Raw genomic sequence first — 11,687 nt, forward strand, 5'->3', positions numbered from 1 at the left:
AATGTTTCATAATAACCAAATGATATAAGTTTATTTACTTGTTACCGCAGAGTAATGTGAAAATGATTTATGTTTATGTTCGGAGATGGCGTGGCTGCCATTTGGTTTTGCTCATATATGTTGACAAGTGGGGTGTGCATGAGTGTGTGTGCGTGTATGTTTGTTTGTGTGTTGTTTTGGTTGTTTGTATGTTTTTATGTGGGTTTGTCTGTATGCTTTTCTGTTAGATCCTATTTATGGTTGTTGTACAGCTCTACTTTTGTTGGATGTTCAATCAGACACAACGGTTATGGTAAAAGATAGATTAATTAATAAAGGGTTACGAATAGCACATTTAAATGTCTGTAGTCTGAGAAACAAGGTTCAGGACATCTCGGAAACTCTAATAAATAATAATTTGCATATTCTGGCAATATCAGAAACACATTTAGATTCTAATATTGATAATTCACTATTGCATATAAATAGGTACAATCTGTATAGACGTGATAGAAATGCATACGGTGGTGGGGTTGCAATTTATGTTCAAAATCAAATACCTGCAAAAATTAGAAATGATTTTGGTTGTGTGGGTGTAGAAGCTCTGTGGTTACAAGTGCAGTTACCACATCTTCGGCCTGTTCTAATTGGTGTTTGTTATCGACCACCTAATGTACCTATAGTTTATTTAGATAAGATTTGTACTATGTTAGACAAAGTTTGTGACACAAAATTTGAAATATATTTTTTGGGAGATTTGAATATTGATTGGCATTCGAATAACTGTTCGTTAAAAAATAAGTTGCTTTCACTAACAGAGATCTGTAATTTATCACAAGTTGTTAAAAAAATCAACTAGAGTTTCCAATAGATCTGATGGCTCAAAAATAGCTACATGTATTGATCTAATTTTTACAAATGCCGTAGACTCATGTTCTAAAGTAATCTCTATGCCGGTAGGTTTTAGTGATCATAATATAGTTTCAATTAATAGGAAAACTAAGGTTCCCAAATCAGGGCAGAAAATGATTGTTAAAAGGATATTTAAATATTTTAATGAAAATGAATATTGTGAAGAAGTCAGAAATGTGGATTGGTCAAAGTTATTAGTTGAGGAGGATCCTGATAGAGCCTTAGAGGCTAAAATTGGTACAATAATACCAATCATGGATAAATACGCGCCATTGAGACGAATAACTGTGAGAACCATTGCTGCTCCTTGGGTAGATTTAGAACTTAAGGAGCACATAAAGATGAGAAATGAACTAAAGGCTGAAGCTATCGCATCAGGTAACAGTATCCTGTGGAATAAGTATAGGAAATTAAGAAATTATGTTACTAAACTAAACAGAACAAAAAAAAGAAATTATTATGAAAATAAGATTAAAGAGGCAAAATCTGATAGTAATAAAATTTGGAGTATGCTTAATACAATAATGGGGAGAAAAGCTAAAATAGTGCCATCTTTTATTGAAGTTGACGGGTCTTTTTTGACTAAACCCAGTGATATTGCAAATCATTTAAGTTCATATTTTTAAGAATAAACTTATAACTTTAAGACAAGGTATGAATCTGAAACAAAAAAGTTATTTAAATAATAGAACAATATGTAATAAAATAATGGGAAATAAATCATGTAAATTTGACCTTGAAGGAGTAAGTACTACTACAGTTGAGAATTTATTAAAAGTAATGAAAGAGAAACCATCAGGTGCTGATAACCTTGATGCGAAATTATTAAAAATAGTAGCTGATGTGATTGCTTTGCCTATAAGTCATATAATAAATCTAAGTTTTGATAAAGGCATTTTCCTACTAGTTGGAAAGTTGCTAAAATTGTGCCTCTTATAAAGAATAATAAGGAACCATTGTCGGGAAAAAATAGTAGACCTATTAGTATTTTACCCATTTTGAGTAAGGTTACTGAAAGAATTGTTTATGATCCAATCAGTATGTATTTTAGTAAAAATGATTTAAATTCTGTTTATCAGCATGCATATAGGAAGGAACATTCTACAACAACAGCTTTAGCTCAGATAACTGAGGACTGTATAAAAGATATTGAAAATAAAAAGATTGTTGGAACAGTATTGTTAGATCTGAGTGCTGCGTTTGATGTACTTGATCATGAAGTTTTGTTGGAAAAGTTAATCTGTTATGGTTTTGAAAAATCTGCTATTGAATGGATTAAAAGTTATCTTGCCAATAGGGAATTTACTGTAACATTTAATGGGAGTAATTCTGATATACAGACTCTTGATTGTGGTGTGCCTCAAGGGAGTTGCCTTGGGCCACTTTTATTTTCTATTTTTACAAATGATTTGCCTTTTGTTTTAGACAATTCCACCATGGCCCTATATGCAGATGATTCTACAATTTATACGTCCGCACAAACCCTTGTTGAACTTAATACAATCTTACAAGTTGAACTTAAACTAATTGAAAATTGGATTATGGATAATAAAATGGTGATTAATGCAGAGAAAAGTAAATGTATGATACTGGGATCCAAGTATTTGTTAAAAGATCCGCTTGTGTTGAGTCTGACTGTGGGGGGTATTGTAATAGAACAGGTTACGGAGGTAAAGCTACTCGGTGTGACTGTTGACAGCTTGTTAAATTGGAATAGTCATATAAATCAAATACTGTTGAAAATGGGCAGAAGTCTGGCAGTTGTTAAGCATTGTAGAAAATTTATTCCAAATCGAGTGATGAAAATATTAGTTGAATCATTAGTTTTATCACATTTGGATTATTGTTCAACTATTTGGTCAAGTACAACTGAAGTGAATTTAAGAAAACTGCAAGTTGCTCAAAATAAAGCAGCTTGGGTAGTTTTAAGTTGTCCTTTTAGGACTAGTGTTAGAGAATTGAATACGAGGTTAGTTTGGCTGAGTGTAAAAAGTAGGATTAATTATTGTATTGTTAACTTTGTTAGAAAATTATTGTTACAAAAATGCCAGAAATACTGTACAGCAGACTGTCTTTTTTTAGTGCTGTGCATCAATATTCCACTCGTCAGTCAACAGAGAGTCGCTTTTTGTTACCTCCGTGTCGAACCAACCTTATACAAAAGACAGTGCTGTATAGAGCAATGGTGGCATGGAATTCTCTTCCGCAGTTTTTGATTTTGGGAATGAATGCAATGAATTTTCGTAAAAGATTAAGACTTTATCTGATTACATTAGAATAATTGTTATTATTTATATTTGTTGCTTTTCCTGATATGAATGGTTAAAGAGTAGTGGAAGTATTGCTGTAACTGTGTATTGTGAGAATGAATAATGTAGAGCTGTTGTTGTTTTTGTTGTTTTTTTTGTTTGTTTTTATTTTTAGTATGTAGTTGTATTGTTATGTATTAATATGTGCACTCCATTTTTGTCTGTATAATGTATGGTTTTATGTTATAGGAATATATAAATTTTTTGTTGTTGAAGTCTATAGACCCCAGGAAGAATAGCTGCTGCCTTTGCAGCAGCTAATGGGGATCTTAATAAACAAACAAACAAACAAACTTACTGACAAGATACTGATGTAGGCTATTGTGTAATGTACTGCACAACGTTTTTAGGACGCGAATCCACAGTGTTCTGCCGGGACTTTAAACTTTTATAAAACTAAAGCGTCTGCTCTCCGCCTCTTTTATTTAGCGAGGGTGTAAAGTTGCGCGAGCTTATTAATAAATTTCTTAGAAATGAGCATGTTTGGTAACAGCACAAGCAGCTGTACATGGACAGACTGCGCGTCAGTTTAAACGCGTCCTTTCTCCGCCTCGCGTTATTTCTCCCGCTTGCATATTAAACAACTCGCAAGTGGACAAGAGAGACAGATTAAAAACACCAAAACTTAACGGGAATGTATCTCTCTCATCCACTTTTAATCCAATCGACCAAAGCGCGTCTTAATACCAGGTGTAAAATGTTGTCAAGAAACCGCGTGACTGCCGCCACCTGAACTGAGAGATTGACTGAAGTGAAGGGGGGTTGGCTGGTGTCACTACAGTGAGTGACCCGGGTCGCCATTAGCAACCAATAGGGCACGCTCTGCTGGACAAACAAGTACCTAGATCTTTTAAAAGCATTTAATGTTTTCTGTAAGGAACGTTCATATCGGCTGCATATCTGCGGCTTATACGCCGATATAGATATATCTGCGACATGCTCATATCGGCCGATAAAATCGGCAAAACAATAAATCGGTCGGGCTCTAATTTTCATGCTGTCATTTACTTTTCCTTATATTTATAGCATATTGCTTTTCTGTATTTGATCTAAACTGTATTTTCTTAAAAAATACGTTTATAGCTTCGTACGGATCTTTCATTGTGGTTTTAATGTAGTGTGCAAGTTCGTGCTCGTGTTTAGCGTTACAGAGCTGTTGCAAAGTCACGCACAATCCTGTTTGATAATCCGCACCGCTGTGATTGACAGAACACCCGACCCGACAGTTATCCGACATCAGCAGCAATTTTATTCCACACCCGGCCTGTTTGACATAAAGACTGTGACCCCGACCTGGTCACACCGCAAATCGCGCAGTTAAATAGAAACCTTTAACGTTCTTCGGACAGAGCTTAAACACAAATAAGCACAGGGCCATTTAAAAACTGCTATATCGGAATCAAGTCAAATTTTGGTCTTGGATGTTAGACCCGCAGTTTACTCGCCTATTGAGTCCCGACCTGCATCTACAACGCAAATGACATGTTAATATTATTACACTCGTTACATCAAATATTATGCGGTTCACCCGCGGGTACCCGACCATGCTGTCTGAAACAGATGAAACAGTCTCACCTTCTGCCTCAAGTTTTTATTACCAACGTACTTCTCTTCCCACAGGAGTAATGTAAGTTTCCTTCGACTATTAATGTCTTGCAGTCCCATGTAAGTAATATTCAGTATTTAGCCTTTTGTTTTTGACAAATATATGATTTAATGTGAAACTTTAATGTGAGTGTCGATCTGAAGAACGGAAGATTGACAGCTGAGCGGTCAGCAGCGCGCTGCGCTTATAGCCTATATTCTGAATAACTAATGGCACGATAAGTTGATTATATGAATACAGTGATTCCAAATGAATGTCCAAAAAACTCGTAATATGTTAAATTAAAAGTTTAATCATGTCTTTTCTCGCCCTGCGCTGCGTCGGTGTATATGCGCCGGTGAACATCATACGCGCGATGAACTTGCACCTTAAATTACCCTAAATGTATAGTCATAAAGATAAAAGTAAAACAACATTCGAAACTGTAAATTGTGTATTTTTATTTGTCTAAACTCGCAATAAGGAGAAAACCTTGTGCTTATTTAAAATAATTAAAAACAAGACGTGCTTTCTGCTGCTTTGGTTTTAGAGCGCGTCGCAAAAAAAGAACAGAAACTCAAATATTTTTTCGTTTTGTCAATCTGATAATTATTTAAGTGTAACTTAGTGTAGGCTTATTTATTTTATTATTATTTCTCAAAACAGAGACGTAGCCTAATCATCATCTGTTGATTTAAATCTATTTGTGCATGAAACTAAACCCATGGGGGAAATTTTGATATTTTAGGATATTTATTTATAAATGAGTGAACAACGCGAATCCAGAAAGAAATGTATTTCTTTAAGACAGCCAGTCTGGCAGGGCGGACATTTCGGTAGCTTTATTTTGCGAGCTGCCGCCGTGGGTTTTGTCTAGAAGGGATACAGCAAAGCCGAAAAGTTTAGGATTAGATTTGGAGGTAGGATTATTAGAATGAAAACAGCGGCTTTGGCTAAATGAGATACAAATACATCCTACAATCGTGTAAAATTTTGTGTTTAGAGTTGGGTTTGGGTGAAGGATTGGGATAAAACAGTGCTCATCCGGCGAGATTTCGTTTGCTGTATCCCTTCTATCCACAACCGCAGGCGTGGCGGGGATGTTTTAGTTGTGGCGGGCCGCCACGGTAGAATGCATATAGCGGAAACACTGCTTTTGGTATAGGTCAGACTTTTTTCCTGGAATATAATGAGAAATACAGCACATTTTAGCTCTACATTTTAATAACGATAAGATTAACATATTAAGTCATTAATGCCACATGCAGTAGCTTGATATGAGTTATATTATGTCAATGTCAGCTTTATTTATATAGCAAATTTAAAATACCCAGTGTCCTACCAAAGTGCTTTACAGTAAAATAAGCATAAATAGGGCCCTATACTTTCCGCAATCACGGAATCGCGGACGGAATCGCGGAATTGGCTAATTAACACGGAATCTAGTATTAACGCGGAATTTTGTGGAATTTCACATATTTTGAATAAAATTATGTTTTTGTGTGGGAGACGAACGTATGTCTGGGGGAAATGCAGACTGGGGGAAGTAAATCTGGGCGACACGCCCCCTCCCGTCGTTTCAGACCTCCTCCAAAACACTGAAACCATGGCGAAGCGGCTCTCCACGACTTTCGTCAGCGAAAAAATTAAGAAATTCGATGCTAAGCACTTAGTTCCGAGCAGGTCTCACATGACTTTTATGTGACCGGAGAACTGTTATTTTGGAAGTTTAGTCAACACTCTGTTCACGGTGAGCGCAAAGATACATGCACTCTCTCATCCATGTCTGTCTCACTGTACCTCTCACGTGCACGCGCTCACGCACATGTCTGAAGTGCGAACACAAATCCTCATGTATTTGTTCAGTTTTGTGCATTTCAAGCGAGCTGAGGCTAACAAACTATCTCTCGCATTTAAAATATAATCATCTGCATCATGGCGCCACTCTCTGTCTCTCTTTCGCTCGCACGTGCAAAGAGCTGCGTGCTCATGCTGTCCTAAGTCAGATCACTATCCTGTGTATGTTTGTAAAGTTAGATGCATTTCAAGCAATTGTGTATAAAATATGGATCGCGTTCCGCTGGATTGATGTGTTTAAGGCACTTCTGAAGGCACCACTGCGTTGACACTTTGTTGTAGCCTCCTGCAACAACACTAAAAAACAATGCATTGAATTGAGTTGTGTGTGCGCGTGTGTAAATGCATCTTTTATAGTCATTAAGTAATCCTGTTATCCAGTTTTTCCCCCAAATCATTTACATTTTAATCATTAACATTAAAGGCACACTCTTTTTATGACTAAAATAAAAGTAAAGGGTAAAAAATATAATTGCCAAAAATTAAAACGGATAAAACGGAATTTGCAAAAATTAAAACGGAGAAAACGGAATTTGGGAAAAAATAAAAAGGAATTTGGGAAAAAATAAAACGGATTTTATAGGGCCCTACACACAGTAAAACAAAGCAATAATTGTTTTTACTATTACAAATATTATTATCATTACAATAGAAAATTTGTTATGAGCAGCTGCAATCAACATTTCACAATACCTGACAAGAAATGTGCCGAACAAATTCGGATGTTGTCCAGATTTTTACCTCGTAGACCTTGGTTGAGCTTTGCTAACCACAAGCACCTCCTTTCTTCTGATAATTTCTGCCATTCCTCTCCCTGGTTTTTAATAACTTTTGGAAGTCAATAATATTGCAAATGTTTTTCTCGAACTGTCCTATTGGTACAGCCTAAAACATGGCAATTATTGACCATTTTCCTTGACGATGTTCGTGATATCCTTCAGTGTCTGTGCTTTGTTATGATGCAGAGTGCCTCCAAGATGGCGACTTCCGGTAATGATGACGCGTCGTGAAAACCCTCTATTCTTGTTAATGTTAGGTAATGACTGTCAATTCAGTTATTCATGTTAGTTCATGGTGCATTAACTAATGTTAGGAGTTACAGCACTTGATTTTATAAATGTAAATACATTTTACTAATACATATATAAAAGTAGAAGTATTGTTCGTGTTAGCTAATGCACTAACTAATGTTAAAGGTATAGACCATTTCAAAAGATGTAAACAACACTGGTCCAGAAACACTTCCTGTTTCAGTTTGTGGCTGTTTTTTATTCATTTCACATATATCATTATTTTTAAGATGTTTGTTTAACTTTTTGATTCAGTTCCATATGTTCTGTTGGACGTACTTCATCCCAATGTTTATCTAGTGTTAAAAACTGAAACAGGAAGTGCTTCTGGACCAGTGTTGTTTATGTTTTTTGAAATGGTCTATAGCAGAAGATTTTCTCAAATTTTAGAAAAGAACCGCCTCCACTTTTTTTAAAAAATGCAATTGCGCAACCCCAACTAACACACGACGTACTAGTTACTAGGGCTGAACGATGTGAGGAAAAGTTGCGATGTGCGATGACATTGTTTAATGTTGCGATGACGATGTGAGTTGCGATAAATATATATATTTTTTCATGTTTTAGGGGCCATTCACAAACACGTGGAAAACCAAAGACACGTAGGTTATTGTCACATGACCTGCACACTGCGCTTGTGTCATTCTGAAAAGTTAAAATGTTTTTGAAATACCTGGAAAAAACGAGCGTGTCGCGACCGCTGTGCTTCCAGAGCACACATACATTTGAAATAATGAACTTGAGCGCGCAATAGACACAATATGAGAATCACCGCTTCCACAGTACCTGTGTTTGCGGCGTCATCTCTCCTAAATCCAAAATAATTCCATGATATAGCTGAAGTGCTGTTCATTTTCACCAGAAGGTCTTTGTCTGACAACACATTTTCCTCACTCTTCTCTCCTTCCTCTGCCATAGTTTTTGCTAACAGGCACAGCGTCACAACTGACACCTCACAAATCAATCTGAGCGTAGCTGACTTGGGGGTTCCATCGCTGCGTCCGAAACCGCCTACTTCCATACTATATAGTAGGCAATGTAGTGCTTTTTGCATACTACTATATAGTATGATAGTAGGTGATTTCGGACGCAGCACATGTCTTCAGGACTAAACGTGATAGGTCAAACGTTTATTACATGCGCTTACTGTTTTCCCTTCATTCATCGCGTCAAGGCTGTCTGTTGCGATGTGTTCATCGTGTGAGTTCATATCGCGATGACGATGAAAATTCGATATATCGTTCAGCCCTACTAGTTACGTAATTTATTGGTCATTTTTGGTCATTTCATGACTTACCAGCTGGCAACGTAACTGTTACGTCCTATGGAGGTAATTCCATTACCATTACAGTACCAAATCACCACGTCGCCAGTACGGACTCCTTACGTCGCAAGATAACCAAGTACGTCCCAGTTACGTAATAAATTCGTACTATTTTGGTAATTTCATAACTTACTGGGAACTTAACTGTTACGTCCCAGGGAGGTAATTTCGTTACCTTTACAATTATATAAACATTAGGCTAATTTCGTTTTCTATTTAGGTTAGCTTATTAAAACTTTCAGTCTCAAAGTTATCCATAAGTCAAAATAGATTAAATACACACGAACTGCCATTTACATGGGAAACATGAAACAGCACGCGCCTCCCGCTCAGCTGACCTCAACCAGAGCGCGCGTCCGCGCGTGCACAGCAGAACGGTGGCTGACAGGACGCGGTGTTGTTTCTCTGAACTGAGACCTGTTTAAAATACACAAGAACTAGCTGCTTAAGAGTTATGAAAACAGCATGTTAACATACTTATTAAGGCTCACAGAATCTCGCCCGACAGTATAAACCGCGTTTTATGCTGCACTGACAGGAATGTTCATCTGACAGGAAATTTCGTTTTATCAGGAAAGATACTAACTTCACAACAAATAAATCGATTTTTATGAAAACGTGTAGATATTTTTTAACCTTTACTCATTTTATTGTCTTTATTTTAAAGTTTTGTGGGACACGTTTGGCGTTTTGGACTGGTGAAGGTTAGAGCAGCGTTACCCTGGCAACCGGAGCATGAAGAGGACCGCCCGCTCTCTCTCCGTCTAACAAAACTACGCCTGCACAATTCAGAAATGACATTTTAAATTAACTTATATGGAGAATCCATTTAAATGTTCATTTTAACATATGTTTATTTAAATGTTTGTAATGTTCATGTTCAATAAATGAAGTATTCAAGCTCTGAGTCTTTCATTCATATGCTATGGTAAGTCTTTTAGTAATGGCCAAATAAGGACAAGTTAAATTAGTTATACTGCAGATGTCCGCCCAAAGAATATTAAATAAAAGATTTAAATTACTAACTGGTTACTAACATAAAACTTTTAATCCATTACGTTGTCACGACGTGCCCACAACAGGCAGATTACGTTGCAAAGTTACGTGCAGGCGACGGATCCAGGAATTTCACTTTTCCGGTCCCCACGACGTAACTCGGTTCGTCGCCACGACGTAAGTTTGGTCATCATATTACGTCGACAATACATAACAGTTACGTATTTGTGTTAGCTGGGACACTCCTTATTGACAACTAGGAGGACCAATAGTCTTGATGATCCACCCGGAAAAAGAAAATCCTCCACAATACCTTTAACAAATACAACCTTTTTGTAAAGTGTTACTGAGGATATAGAATAGTTCACAGAAAACCCACACATTAATGCGGTGGACACAAATAAAGAGGTGTGTATGCCTACAGTTAGAAGCTTTCACATTGCCTACGTCTAGTAATTTACATAATCATACAACGAAACTATTCATATAATAGGCTACGGAGAAAATGATATGATAAGTTGACATAGATACAAAGTATCAATAGTTTTAAAAACTGTGTTCTTATGAAGTGTTCACTTAATCCCGTTTGTCACAGAAACTATACTGACCATGCTAAAAAAAATAGTGAATCATAATCATGACAAAATTAGCGCAAAATAACAAAATAATTAAATATTATCTTTCGCATCAAAGCAAAACAAACATTTCCTTCATCACAGTCGAACTCGCTGTAACACGAGATGTATTTGAGTTCATGCAGCTTTTATTAGCCGTGGCTCAAGCTGCTTTTCTAATGCCAACTGCTTATCAGAGCTGCTAATCCGCCTACCAGAGACAGAAACCCGGAATCATCAAAAAAACTCAACTACCACACACAATACTTTCTTTTACCGCGCATTTTTCTGCCCTTTAAGGTTGAAATATCTTCAGTTCAAAAGCAGACATGACAAACAGCTGGCCAAATCTTAAAAACTGAAAGTTTAACGTTACACGCGGTCATATACGTGTTTATCAATCAGCGTTTAGACCTGCCTATTCGCAATAATTACGCAAAATAATGCTGTGCTAAGACAATACAACCAGCAGTAACTTACAGTATGACTGAATTTTATTGTTGTGCTAGCGGTCGAAACTGTTTTCATTTATAATGTTCAAAGTTGCTTTGCTCTAACTGGTACATTTAGTAAAATGTAAATGTTGTAACGTTACCTTTAATATGAGCAGTAAGATATTTCCCAGAAATGTGCGATAAATCAGGCCCGCTTAAGACATATCAGCGTCCCATGTTACTCGAACTGCTGTTGTCATGGTACTGACGCCACTGTTGATGTTTGCATTGTTACCGTCTTTCAAAATAAAGGTCCCATAGTATGGAATCAAATTAGGGTTATTAATACTGTGAAATTGTGAAAAGATGTTCACATATGTAATAAAGTTTTGCAGCTGTGCAAAAGGAGTTATGTATGTGCAAAGACATTTCGTACCTGTGGAAATATTTTGTATATGTGTAAAACAAATAGAACTTACAGAACATACAAAAAATAATAGACATACAATATCCACATAACACAAGAGACAATATCCAGAGAAAATAATGATAATAATAATAAATAAAATAAATAAAAGGACAAAATAAAAAATAGAATAGAATAGAA

General features: G+C 36.4%; 1 protein-coding gene across 1 annotated transcript in view; it reads right to left on the reverse strand.

Moving 5' to 3' along the window:
• bbs9 (Bardet-Biedl syndrome 9) overlaps nucleotides 1–11,395 on the reverse strand; it is a 460,826-nt gene extending 449,431 nt beyond the window's left edge. The window contains exon 1 of the mRNA XM_073871763.1: nucleotides 11,242–11,395. The gene's annotated coding sequence lies outside the window, so the exon portion shown is untranslated. The remainder of the gene's footprint in view (nucleotides 1–11,241) is intronic.
• Nucleotides 11,396–11,687: the final 292 nt, after the last annotated feature.

This window comes from Misgurnus anguillicaudatus, chromosome 10 (assembly GCF_027580225.2).
Source record: "Misgurnus anguillicaudatus chromosome 10, ASM2758022v2, whole genome shotgun sequence".
In the NCBI taxonomy this organism is placed as follows: domain Eukaryota; kingdom Metazoa; phylum Chordata; class Actinopteri; order Cypriniformes; family Cobitidae; genus Misgurnus; species Misgurnus anguillicaudatus.